This window comes from Bos grunniens, chromosome 10 (assembly GCF_055505025.1).
Source record: "Bos grunniens cultivar Pamir isolate PY7600 chromosome 10, Bosgru_T2T1.0, whole genome shotgun sequence".
NCBI lineage: Eukaryota > Metazoa > Chordata > Mammalia > Artiodactyla > Bovidae > Bos > Bos grunniens.
The window spans coordinates 20,914,906-20,929,300 of record NC_141174.1 but is presented as its reverse complement, the minus strand read 5'-3'; the positions used below and the strand labels follow the sequence as shown (position 1 = coordinate 20,929,300).

At 45.6% G+C, this 14,395-nt stretch overlaps 1 long non-coding RNA gene across 1 annotated transcript; it reads right to left on the bottom strand.

Moving 5' to 3' along the window:
• Nucleotides 1-2,265: 2,265 nt before the first annotated feature.
• On the bottom strand, nucleotides 2,266-8,432 carry LOC147364078 (uncharacterized). Its single transcript, XR_015134090.1, has 3 exons — nucleotides 8,155-8,432; nucleotides 3,824-3,926; nucleotides 2,266-2,400 (listed from the first exon to the last, which is right to left on the bottom strand). It is a non-coding gene; the product is annotated as an uncharacterized LOC147364078 (long non-coding RNA).
• Between the last annotated feature and the right edge of the window lie 5,963 nt (nucleotides 8,433-14,395).

Sequence of the window (14,395 nt, the reverse complement as noted above, 5' to 3'; positions counted from 1 at the left end):
CAGCCCTTAACTTTCTTCACCAGGGTTCCTCCCAGTCATTCGCAATGAAAATAATGGTCCTGGTTCTCAGAGCTTCTAAGACCGGTGGTTTGGTTAAGGAGCCTTTCCACTGGGTAGGCTTGCTTCAGCTTCCCAGGTGGCACACTAGCGGTAAAGAACCTGCCTGCCAATGCAGGAGATGTAAGAGACAGGTTCGATCCCTGGGTCGGGAAGATCCCCTGGAAGAGGAAATGGCAACCCACTCCAGTGCTCTTGCCTGGAGAATCCCCATGGACAGAGGAGCCTGGCGGACTACAGCCCATGGGGTCACAAAGAGTCGGACACGACTGAGCAGCTTAGCACAGTACAGGCTTGCTTCACTGAAGCCACTAACAGCCCCGGAAGTTTGTTCTCTTGTTGCTCAAGCCTTCAGCCCTCTTATTTGGTTTGCTTCTTGCCTGACTCAGTTTCTCCTGTTTTGTAACTTGCTGCCAAGGAAGGCGGAGAAGGCAACGGCACCCCACTCCAGTACTCTTGCCTGGAAAATCTCATGGACGGAGGAGCATGGTAGGCTGCAGTCCATGGAATCTCGAAGAGTCGGACACGACTGAGCGAATTGACTTTCATTTTTCACTTTCATGCATTGGAGAAGGAAATGGCAACCCACTCCAGTGTGCTTGCCTGGAGAATCCCAGGGACGGGGGAGCCTGGTTGGCTGCTGTCTACGGGTCGCACAGAGTCGGACACGACTGAAGCGACTTAGCAGCAGCAGCAGCAGCAGCAGCAGCCAAGGAAGGACTTGAAGTTTGAAGTGTGAATAAATAATACCTCAAATATTACCTGAAATGAGGATTTGAAACTTAAAATGGACACAAGAAGAAAAGCATCTCAATAGAGAACAAGATCTCTGGGAGAGTCGGTTCTGGTTCTACATGCCTGGTGACCAACTGGGGTGACTCTCACCTACATTCAGCTCATCAGTAAAATGGGGACACCGATCCATTCCTACCTTATAGCAGAGGATGGCACCAGATTGTCCTCAAGATCTCTTTTAGCTCTGAAGAAATGGAGTTGAACAGAGGAATGAAAGCCACCAGCAAGCTGGAGAAAAGGTATCTTAAGAGCCTATGGTTTCAAAGAGTCTTCTGGTTGGGACCTCTGAAATCGGATAGTCAGGTGTGACCTAAACAGCATAAATACTGTGGCACTGACAGTAATGATGTGACCCGGAGGCCCTTTTGTAATTCCATCGCCTCAATATCATCCTCCACCACTTCCTTTGAGCATAGCTTCCTCTGCTGAGTGAATAGCTACCTGTCCTTGAAGACTGAGCTCCAAAGTTCCACCCTCTGCGAACCCTCTCCCGACTACCCTAAAGACACACAGAGGCCTCACTGGGTCACACAGGACTGACCCACACTTAAGAGTCCTCATCACTTTGCATTGCCATCGGCTCCCCTCCCGCCCCTTGACCATCAGCTCTCTGAAGAAAGAGACTTGGCCTTCTCCATCTTTGCCTGGCACAATCCCTGTTTGTCCTACTTTGAACACAGAGAGATAATAGTGTTATCTCTACCGCCATGAAGGGCTCTCCCCCTGCATTTTCTCATTTTGCTCTCCCAGAGCCCTGGGAGGATGGACACAGAGTGGTGATGTCACTTCCCCAGGTCATTTGATAAATTGCAGAACTGGGAGATTTCAACCAGTTTGGGGACCATCAACTCCACCTCAGAGCTGTCCCTGAAAGCCCCTTGTCATGTAGGAGAAAGCTTCTTCCAAAGGTAGCGTCCCCCTCAGTCCCTTGCTCCCCTCTCTCCTATCAAGTTCAAATCTCAGGCCTGCTAAGGCAGCTGAAAGTTCTAATAACCCACCTTCTTTTCATGTTTGTCTACCTTCTCTGGCAAAGACCTTACTTGAAGAACAGACATTGTTCTCCCAGAGGCCATCAGACTTCAGGCCTCTAATGGCAGAGCCTGAGCCCTCCACCTTAAGGTATGATCTTTCTGAGTTGCTGGAGACCCCCTTTCTCAGATGGCAACATACTGTAAACCACGATATAACGGAGGGCTCTTGAGGGCTTATCTGAATTGCTAAGAATCACCCACTGGGTTTCCCTCATGGCTTAGCTGGTAAAGAATTCGCCTGCAATGCGGGAGACCTGGGTTCGATCCCTGGGTTGGGAAGATCTCCTGGAGAAAGGAAAGGCTACCCATGCCAGTGTTCTGGCCTGGAGAATTCCATGGACTGTATAGTCCATGGGGTCGCAAAGAGTCAGACACACCTGAGCAAATTTGACTTTCATTTATCCACTGGGTAGAGAGAAATATTTGACATTCATCACCACAATTTATCAAGTTGTCTGCCTTCTAGCTGTGTTTCCCATAGCAAGACATTCAGTGCTGTGGACCTCAGTCTTCTCATCTGTGAAAATGAGAATTCAACTTAATCAATATGAATTAGACACCACCACATACAAAGCCCAGAGCTAAGTAGTGAGATAAAGCAGATATTGAAGAAAGCTCTTAATACCTAATTTGCCAACCTCATGCAGTTGGGCCAAGAATCAAATGAAGTCATGAAAATCAAGTATTCTTTTTTTTTTAGAATTTTAAAACATTTTTGATTGGCATATACTTGATTTGGGCTTCCCAGGTGGCACAGTGGTAAAGAACCCTCCTGCCAGTGTAAGAGATATAAGAAACTCAAGTTTGATCCCTGGGTCAGGAAGATCCCCTGGAGGAAGGCATGGCAACCCACTCCAGTATTCCTGCTTAGAGAATCCCATGGACAGAGGAGCCTGGTGGTGTCCATAGGGTCACACAGAGTCGGACAGGACTGAAGTGACTTAGCACACATGCACGCATATTTCATTTACAATATTGTATTAGTTTCAGGTATACTCAAGTATTCTTGAAGCCCTGAAAATGTAAGCAAATATGTTATTTGGCTTCTGTAGGAGACACCAATTGTGTTGTCTGCTCAGATCACCCCTTTTCCAAGAACTACTCTTATACTCAAATCCACATCGTAATTGTGACCCCTTCTCCAAGCACCATTTTGGCCATTTTGGTTGATTGAGCAAGAGGCAGATCCCTGGCCCAAACTGGGTCACATAGGGTCCCTGCTGTAGGTTTGGAATGGGGACGAAGGCAGCTCAGGCTCAGTCACCCTGGGGTCTTAACTAGAGGAGATACAAATCCTGGAGGCACAGACAGCTGTTTTCTGGCAAGGTGGACTGAAAATTAAAGAAGGCCAAACTGCCACATTTGAATGGAAAAAAATGAAGCAGATTCAGAAAGGAGGCAAGGCAAGAGGCAGAGGTTCCCTGGCATCCAGGTCTTGGTTCAATTCTGTCCCTGGCTGCCAGAAATAGTGTCCTAGCAAGGACCATCGCTGGTTAAAGACAGTTCTGATGGCTATCAGTGACTTGCCACTAAAAGATTTGTCATTAAGCAGTTTCTAAACAAATTCAACACAGGCTAATGTAAGACAGAAATACTTCACTAGCCCATGTAAAAGTTCATTCATTCATTCAGTTAGTCAATGAATATTATTGAATGCAGCTATTTACAAGGCTCATAAACCGAGAAAAGTTGACCGCACCGGCTATGATTTAAACCAGCCACTAGGTGTCAGCCTTCAGGCCTGCCAGCTCTCGGCGATCCTGAAATTCCCCAGTTGGGCCCTTGGGAGCTCTTGAGTGGCAGAAGTGCGGCTGCCACTTGCATTGATTCCTGAGACGCTCCGTAGCCTTGGACACTGTGACCTTTGTCTGCCCATCACCCCTCTCCTTCTGGTAGCAGCCACTGAACCCCCCACTCTTACCCCCAACCAACACACACACCTTTGGGAGCTGCCCTACCCAAATCCATGCTCTTCTGATGAAGCTGCTCATCTTCTTGTTATGGGGTGAACACAGGACCTTAGTGGGCAATCAGAATCTCTTCCTGGGGAATACGAATTTTGAGTTAAGACAAATACCCAGAGTCATCTCACAGCAGCACCCCATAAAACAGATCCCCAAGGGCCCTGCTGCAACGGAGGTAGCCTGCTTCCTGGACTCAGTTGTTTCTTTAAAGCTACAGCCACTCCAATATCCATCATTCAAAAAAATAAATATCTTCTGAACTGAGCTAGACAATCAGTCACTTGCAATCTAAGAGTCCTGACCCATCTCCTTTTCAGATCAAAGCTCATGGATGAGTGAAAGAAAGAGAAGGAAAGTAGAAGGAAGAAGGAAGTTGCCTCAGGCCCCCAACCCCAGCTTACAGCCCCAGTCTTGATCCTATTTTAAGACCCTTTAATGAGTTTTTTTTTAATTTATGGATTAATTTTTTAAAATTAATCTACACAAGTCACTTGGCTGAAGGCTGGGGCTTATTTCAGGAAAGCAAGTCTGTCTTTTCCCCAGTGCCCCTGTTAGTTCCTCCTGCACCTGTTCTGCCTTCTGTTAAGCTACCTGCTGCTCGTTCCTAGAGCAAAAAGAGCTGGGACCCATATTCCAAAGTAGGGTGTCAGTGATGCTTAGAGAAACAGGCATGTGATTTTTATCATAAATTGTCTTGCTATAGTCTTTACAGTCAACACAGATCCCTTATGAAAATGCTTTTCTTATCTTACAAAGGTTTCCTTCCAAAGTAAGACTCATAGAATCTGCCCAAATAAACCATTAATCCCACCTCCTCATTTTACAAATGAGTAGACTAAGGCGTAGAGTGGTTGGCACACTCAGTAGCACAGGGCTAACCAACAGCAGATCCAGGACCAGAACGGCAGGTCTTTTTACCACTAGGTCAGAGTTCTTTCCACTATTTCACGCCTCTTCCCACACTGCAACTCACTTTCTTTAAAGATAAGAATTTCCTTAACTTGTATATACATAAATGTTCCATCAGGCAGTAAATATGTGACAAAGAAACTGGATACAGAAACCCTAAAATACTCGCTTCCACTACTATTCAAGATCTATGCGTTATGTAAATTGTCACTAAGGATATAGAACATCCAAGTCGCACAATTTAATGCACATTCAACTCTTAACTAAACATAATGTAAACCAAGTTACCTGGTACTCAGCTATTTACTGTTTACTCCCCAAAGTGACTGGTGGGCTTCCCTGACAGCTCAGTTGATAAAGAATCCGCCTATAATGCAGGAGACCAAAGTTCGATTCCTGGGTTGGGAAGATCCGCTGGAGAAGGGATACGCTACCCACTCCAGTATTCTTGGGCTATCCTGGTGGCTCAGCCGGTAAAGAATCCGCCTACAATGCGGGAGACCTGGATTTGATCCCTGGGTTGGGAAGATCCCCTGGAGAAGGGAAAGGCTACCCATTCCAGTATTCTGGCCTGGAGAATTCCCTGGACTGTATAGTCCATGGGGGTCGCAAAGAGTCGGTCACAACTGAGCAAATTTCACTTCAAAGTGACTGGTAGAATTAGAACTGACGAAAGAAAAATGACACGGAATTTGATTTGGGCAAGACGTGTTTAAGAAGACGCTCAGAGGTAGTGAGTTCTCCATCACAAGAGGTCAAGCAGAAGTCAGTCAGGCAACCATTTGGCAAGGATGTCAGAGACCAGTGGTTCTCCAAGTCTTTCATAAGTCCCAGAATCATCCTGAGAGCTTGTTAAAACGGGGATGGCTGGGACCCACCCAAGAGTTTCTGATTCAGGGAGTCTGGGATGGGGTGTGAAGTTGAGCATTTCTGACCAATGTCCAGGTCATGTGATGCGGCTGGTGCCGGACCACACTGTGATGGAGGGAATTCAAAAGTAATGGGATGAGCCACTTCATTTCAGCTAAGTATACAAAGCAAGGCCACATTTCTGTTCAGTGTCTTATTAGGTAGCTTGAATTCAGTGTTTCCCTGTGAAACTGGGCTTCTTTCCTGCCTGGGGTTACCTTTGGTGATAGTCCTAAATTCTGTTGGGACAAAGAGAGCCTCCTGGAGGCTGATGCACACCTGAAGTTGCTGGTAGTGTTGGATGAGCTGCCAGAGAAAGAAGCTCACACTCAGAGCCATCCCTCTGGAAGCAGCTCCGTGGGCACCAGAACACACTGTTGATGGTCACGACTGAGCAGTCCTCACGCATTCCAAGTGCCTCCTAAAAGGAGAGCTGGAGAATCTGCCATGTGTGCCATAGGACCACAGTGGGAAAAAAAAAAAAATTTGCACAGCCCTATGTGAGCCCTGCCTACACCTGTAAAAGCATACAGCTGACATTAATTGATCTTTCACTGCATGTCAAGTATTGTTCTAATCAAGTTACATGTAGCTCTTTTTAACATTTCATTTATTTATTTATGGCTGCTGTAGGTCTTCGTTGCTGTGAATGCACTTTCTCTAGTTGAAGCGAGGGCAGCTCCTCTCTAGCTGTTGTTCGAGGCTTCTCATTGTGATGGCTTCTCCTGTTGCAGAGCATGGGCTCTAGACATGTGGGCTTCAGTATATATGGCACATGGGTTCAGCAGTTGTGGCTCACTGACTCTGGAGTGTGGGCTCACAAGCTGTGGTTCACAGGCTAAGTTGCCCCACAGCATGTGGGACCTTCCAGGATCAGAGATCAAACCTGTGTCCCTGGCAGGTGGATTCTTCACCACTGGTCCACCAGGAAAGTCCACACGAAGCTGTCATTTAATCCTTGTAACAACACTATAAGGTGATAAGGGGTAAAATTGGGGTTTGTACCCAGATACTTCAGCTCTACACCTCACACATAAATAAAATTGTTCTCAGTGTAAGGAATAAAGAAAGAGGTTGTCCCTCCTCATACTGTTATGCGAGGCCAGAGTTTTGGCCCCTGGCTGTTTTAATGGTCTTCTCTCACATCTAAAGGTCTGGGCTCCTTAAGTGCATGCATGTACCCAGTTATCGATTTCAAAGCTCACTCAAAGTGCTAGGTGACTAGGTCAGGCAGAGTTTCCAGCCTTAAACACGTTCTACCTACAACAACCTTTCTAATCTGACAATCTCAGTACCGGTATTGAGCCCAAATAGTCCTTCCGGCACCCCCCACCCTTGCTATTGATATAGTCTGCCCTTGGGGGAGTCTTTGTGTCCCTTCCTGCCTGCTGACTCTAGCTGGGACCACCTCAGGCACTTGAAGTGTCAAATAACATTAAACCCTAAAGAAGTGTAGTCTGAGTCCTAAATCCCTTTCAATCAAGTAGACTCCTTGTCCCCTGAAACATATTTCTCCAATTTTTTTTTCAACATCAACCACCCAGGGCATCAGACCAAACCCTCACTGCAAAGCTTGCCATATTTGCTTCCTTCTCCAGGACAATGGGCCACCACCGGCTCTATCTTTAGTAACCAAAGGGCCAAGTTAGACAATTCTAGCAAAACAGGATTTGCTGTAGGTCCTTGGTGATACCCATCCTAGATGCGAGCTTCAGCAGGTGCCTCTTTTAAAGGGCAGCTCCTCTCTCAAATGAAATAATTATATTTTTAACCTTCCTTGGGTCCTTATACTGGAGAGAAGGGGCTCATCCCAGTTAAAGCATCAGCAGTTTAATAGTGTCATCATTCAAGGGATATCGAGCACCTATTGCACACAGGGCACTGTGCTAGGAGCAAAGGATAAAAGTAGGATAGAGGCTTTCCTAAAGGAAAAGAATAAAAGCTGTAAAAGCCTGCAACATCTCCAGGTCTCCTTCCCCGGAGATGACAGGAAGGGCCTGGGGCAGGGAGAAGGAAGGGATGAGAGTAGACCATCAGCAGTCTGAAGACCGTCTGCTAGGAAACCCAGAACAGACTGACATTAAGTCTATTTAAGGGCAGCCTCAACAAAGAAATCTTATTAGCCCAAACCATCAAAATAGACCCACTTTCTAAATATGTAGCTAAACTTTTCACTCCCCCACAACTACATACAGAAACATCTCACAAGAATAACTTTTCACTACACACCCTCTGAAATACATGATGCTGATGCCATTTAAACAGCAGAATAACTGAAGTGCAGATGGTAAGTGATTTGCCTGCTATTGTGATGCAAGGCAGTGAAAACACTAGAAACTGGCTCTGAGGAGCTTTCTGGGAACTGCCTTAGATTTCACAAAGGGCCCTTAGGTAAGCATTATCACTGCATAACAAGCCACCCCCAAACTGATCCACTTACAACAACAACCATCTGTTTGCTCACGATTCTGCATTGGCAATGGACTTACCCGGGTAGTGCTTCCGGTCTTGCCTGGGATCTCTCATGCGTTTGCAGTCATCTGGTGGGTTGACTAAAGCAGGATGATCTGAGATGACCTCACTGACCAGACCAGGCTCTTAATTCTACCTGCTCCCCTCCAGGTGATGCCATTCAGTTATCTAATGCAGTCATACCTAGCTGCAGGGGCATGCCAAGAGGGCCACAGAAAAGTTGCGAGATTTCTTAGGCCCAGGTTCTGGGACATGTGCCCTTATCACTTTTGCCACATCCCGTTGGTCAGGAAACAACTCACAAGGCTAACCCAAATTCAATGAGTGGGAAAACAGACTCCACCTCCTGAGAAGGGAGCGGCCAAGTATTGTGGCCATGCTTTTTACAATGAGGGATAGCTAGGCTTCACTGTTACCAGTCCACCCACCCTGGCAGTTATTGTCCCTGCAGGGACCCAACCAGCATCCACCTGCTCCTGCTCCCTATGGGGATGGTTGGAAGAAGCATCTTCTACATTGGAGATTGAGAACTTGGCACTTAGCTTTAGCCCCTGGATAATGCCTAAATTCCTGGGATATCATCACATATACGTGCTGAAATGATAAATGAAGTTGCAGACCAGCAATCATTGAGTAGACACATCAGTGGAAATTGCTGCCTATGTGTCAAGGCACAGGTACACAGAGCAGACTTGTGCATTCATGGGAATCACATCATCACATGATTTTTCAGGTGGCAGCCTGATATCTCCAGGCATGACACATCATTTGTTCAAAGACAAGTGAATACACAGCAAACTAATTTTCTTCAGATTTCAAAATACATTTAGAAGAAAACAGTGTGCTAGACTTGATCATCATTTTTCTTTACAATCAGGCCTCTCAATATTCGGTAGAACACAAGAAAATCCTTGCTCAGGCAAGGAGATCAGGGAGTGAGGAAAGAGCCAGAACTGACTCTGTACAGGTTTACCTAAAAGAGATCAACCTTGCTACAAATGGATTAAACTTGTCCAAGTGAGGGCTAATTAGATGCAAAATTTTTGCAGATTCACTGAGGCATAATTGACACAAGAAGCTGCGTGTACTGAAAGTGGACAGCATAGTGATTAAACCGTTGCCTGCAAAAGCCTTGACACAATCAAGATAATTAACATATTCACCAAACCCATAAATTTACTTGTGCAACTTTATAATCCCTTCCTTCTGTTCCTCTCCCCTTTCCCCATCCTCAGGCCATCTCTAATCTGCTTTCTGTTGCTATTGATGACTTTGCATTTCTAAATGTAAATGGGATCATCTAGTATATACTTTTTTGTCTGGCTTCTTTCAATCCGCATAATTACACTGAATTGTATCTACAGTGTGGAGTACATAAATAATTTACTTCTTTTAATGGATGATTGTTGCTGCTGCCGCTAAGGCGCTTCAGTCGTGTCCGACTCTGTGAGACCCCGCTTCAGTCGTGTCTGACTCTGTGAGACCCCATAGACAGCAGCCCACCAGGCTCCCCCGTCCCTGGGATTCTCCAGGCAAGAACACTGGAGTGGGTTGCCATTTCCTTCTCCAATACATGAAAGTGAAAAGTGAAAGTGAAGTTGCTCAGTCGTGTCTGACTCTATGCGACCCCATAGACAGCAGCCTACCAGGCTCCTCTGTCCATGGGATTTTCCAGGCAAGAGTACTGGAGTGGGGTGCCATTGCCTTCTCCGAATGGATGACTAGTATGCCATTATATGGCAGCACCATAATTAGTTTGTCTGTTCCCCTGTTGATGGACATTTCAACTGTGCCATGTCCTGAAGTGCGCTTCCGAGGTGGCACTAGTGGTAAAGAACCCGCCTGCCAGTGCAGGAGACATTAGAGACACAGGTTCCATCCCTGGGTCTGGAAGATCCCCTGGAGGAGGGCATGGCAACCCACTCCAGTATTCTTGCCTGGAGAATCCCATGGACAGGGGAGCCTGGCGGGCTACAGTCCACAGCGTCACAAAGAATCCAACATAATTGAAGCGACTTAGCACGCACGCCTGTACTGAAGTATGTCCCCACAAAGTTGAAGCCCTAACTCCAAGATGACCGTATTTGGAAACAGGGTCTTTAGGAGGTAGTTAATGTGAGGTAAGTCTTAAGGGTGGGGCCCTGATGGAATACAATTAGTGTTCTTAGAAGAAGATACACCAGAAAGCCCTCTCTCTCCCCCTCTCTTTTCCCTTCTGTTTCTCTCTCTCTCCCCAAGCACAATCAGATGAAAGGACAAAGCAGCCATCTGCAAACAAGGAAGAGAGCCCTCACCAGAACCAGAATCTTGATCGTGGACTTTCCAGCCTCGGAATTGTGAGAAAATGAAGTGCTGTTGTTTCTGTTGTTCTCTCCACAACCTGTGGTATTTTATTGCAGCAGACTGAGTAGACCAATACAGATTGTTTACAATGTAGGGCTATTCCAAATGAAGCTTCTGTGACCACTTGTGTCCAGGTCTTTGTGTGGACATATGCTTTCATTTCTCTCGGATAACTAAAGTGAAATGGCCGGGTCACATGGTCCATGTATACTTGCCTTTTTAAAAAGCTGTCCGCATGTTTTCCAAAGTGGCTGTACCATTTTGCCTCTCACCAACAGTGTATGGAATTTCCAGCTGCTTTACATTTTACCAATACGTACTATGTTCAATCCTTTTAATTAAAAAAATTTAATTTTAAAAAAATTTAATTTTTGACAGAAAATTATTTATTATTCACCATTCTAGTGAATGTCTGGGCTTTCCTGGTAGCTCAACTGGTAAAGAATCTGCCTGTAATGCAGGAGACCCTGGTTTGATTCCTGTGTCAGGAAGATTCTCTGGAGAACGGATAGGCTACCCACTCCAGTATCCTTGGGTTTCCCTTGTGGCTCAGTTGGCAGTTGGTAAAGAATCTGTCTGCAATTAGGGAGACTTGGGTTCGATCCCTGGGTTGAGAAGATCCCCTGGAGGAGGGCACGGCAACCCACTCCAGTATTCTTGCCTGGAGAACCCCATGGACAGAGGACCCTGGCCAGCTACAGTCCATGGGTCGTAAAGAGTCGAACACGACTGAAGCGACCTAGTACAGCACAGTGAATGTATGGTGATACCTCGTTGTGGGTTTAGTTTGCATCTCCGCAGTGGCTAATGATCTTAGATTTCTGAATGTTGAGATTTAAGCCAATTTTTTCACTCTCCTCTTTCAGAAAACTAAGATCATGGCATCCAGTCCCATCACTTCACGGCGAATAGATGGGGAAACAGTGGAAACAGAGACTTTATTTTGGGGGCTCCAAAATCACTGCAGGTGGTGATTACAGCCATGAAATTAAAAGACACTTACTCCTTGGAAGGAAAGTTATGACCAACCTAGACAGCATATTAAAAAGCAGAGACATTACTTTGTCAACAAAGGTCCATCTAGTCAAGGCTATGGTGTTTCCAGTCATGTATGGATGTGAAAGTTGGACTATTGAGAAACCTGAGCACTGAAGAATTGATGCTTTTGAACTGTGGTGTTGGAGAAGACTCTTGAGAGTCCCTTGGACTGCAAGGAGATCCAACCAGTCCATCCTAAAGGAGATCAGTCCTGGGTGTTCATTGGAAGGACTGATGCTGAAGCTGAAACTCCAATACTTTGGCCACCTGATGCAAAGAGCTGACTCATTTGAAAAGACCCTGATGCTGGGAAAGATTGAGGGCAGGAGGAGAAGGGGACGACAGAGGATTAGATGGTTGGATGGCATCACTGACACAATGGACATGGGTTTGGATGGACTCCGGGAGTTGGTGATGGACAGGGAGGCCTGGCGTGCTGTGGTTCATGGGGTTGCAAAAAGTCAGACACAACTGAGCAATTGAACTGAACTGAACTGAAAGGCTAATAATATTTATTATTACTTGTTCATGTATTTGTCATTCCTGTATCTTCTTTAGTGACGAATCTGTTCCTAATTTTTGCTCTTTTATTATTGGTTGAGAGCTTACCAAATGTAAATTTGAATAAGCATAAGCGTAGAAAATTAGATCCAGAATCTTACTGGCTGTCCAGGATGGGCAAGCCTGAGAATTGAAACTAGAACATGCAGGAAGAATGTCTGGGCATTGAAAACTTGGAGGAGGGTGGTCAGAGCTGAAAGGGGAGTGGGCTATAGGTCTGAAGATAAATTCTGCCAGCTTTACAATTTTGTATACGTGTGGTCTTAAGGCCTCTCTAACAGTTTTCTCACCAGTGACATCTAATTCCAACCCTAGATCCTCTGAGAGTCCCAATTTCATGACAGTTTCTGTGGGAGTTTCTTGTTTCAGAAATGTACCATATGTCATTCCTGCCTGGAGAAGCTTTCCAAGTTTGTAGGCAAAAACAGAGACACCCACAAGAAGTATCTAGACAAGATTTGGCCCAGAGTCCTACCAGCGAGCAAAGTGTAGAACAGGGCTCTGCTGGTGGCTCAGAGGTAAAGAATCTGCTTGTCAGTGCAAGGGACACAGATTTGATCCGTGGTCCAGAAAGATTCCACATACCTACATGGTGCAGGGCAACCAAGCCACGCACCACAACTATTAGGCCTGTGCTCTAGAACCCGTGAGGTACAACTGCTAAAGCCTGCGTGCCCTAAAACCCGTGCTCTGCCACAAGAGAAACCATCGCAATGAGAAGTCCTCGCAAACTAGAGAGTAGCCCCTGCTCGCTGCAAGCAGAGAAAAGCCCACACGGCAGTGAAGACACAGCACAGCCAAACACAAATAAAATTATTATTTTTTAAAAGTTGAGAGCAACGTAGTATCTAAAACATATTCCACTAAAGTGAAGAACTCGGAAAGGAGGAATGAAGAGAAAGGACTGAGAGGTGATAGGAATACGAACGTTCAGTGCTGTGGTCAAGGTCACTGTATTCACCACAGATAACTCCTTGCCAGAAAGAGAAAGTGAAGAGAATCCACGGGAGAGCTGAATAGATGAAGAAGGATCAGAGAAGCTGATTTATGAGGCTTACTTAATAGAGCTCACTGAGGCTAGTTCATTTAACAAAATGTGACTGAAGCTAATTTTCCATTGTAGTCTGAAAGAAAATGGAAACGCTCTTTTAAAAGATTAGGAAAATAGCAAATGTATGAGTCAGCTTGTCTAGCAAGCCCATGAAGTAAAGGGAAAAGAACTTTTGCATTAAGCAGACCAATTCTTGAACTAAAGGTGTGCTCTCCATGTCCTGACAGACCACTCACTGGCATTCTCTTATTCTCTTTCAACCTTTCTCCTCATTCCCTCCTTCTTTCTTTTTGTCTGGTGAGAGTCATATTACATGAAAATCTCCAGCTCTGGGATTTCTTATTTCCTCACCTTTTAGAAGAGTCTTTCTCCTTGGCCTCCGCCCTTAGGTCTGCCCATCCGTGGCCCTATCTGTATTTCTTCAGCTCCATCTAAATGCCATAGACTGAGGTTTATCCTCATCTTTTCCCTTACAGACCAACTTCTCTTGAATTAGGACTTTCTTCATGCCAGGAGCTCAGGGGAAAATGATAAATGGTCCTTAATTCCGCCATCCTAACTAATACAATCACCCACAGCATTTTGGAGCACTTCCTTCAAATCACTTTTCTTTGGCATTAGAATCACACAGAAATCATTCATCTCTGTGTGTAGTAGTATACTAGAGATAGTAGAGCAACACTGTGTTGATGAACATGAGGAGATCTGGGCAGACTGTCCTGCTCAGAGAGCACAGAAGCTCCTTGCCCCTCCTCACATACCTTACCCTATGCACTTCTTCCGTTTGGTTGTTCCTAAATAATACCCTTTAATCACAAACTGATCATCTAGCGAGTAAAACGTTTCTCTGAGTTCTACGAGCCACTCTTGCAAATTCAATGAACCCAAGGAGGGGGTTGTGGGAACTTCTGATCTTTAGCCAGTCAGAAGCACAGGTCCAAAAGCACCTGGGCTTACAACTGGTGTCTGAAGTAGGGGGGGGGGGCAGGCCTGTGAGACTGAGCTTTTAACCTGTGAGATCTGATGGTATCTCCAGGTAGACAGTGACAGAATTCAGTTAGACTGCAGGATACCCAGCTGGTGGCAGAAAATTGCTCAGTGGTGTGTTAACACACACACACACACACATTGAAATTGGTACCAGAATTGTGGGAATAAACTACAGATACATACAACAACACAGGTAAAACTCAAATGCTTTACACTAAGTGAAAGAAGAGTCAAAAGCTACCTGTGATATGATTCCACTGATGTGACATTCTTGC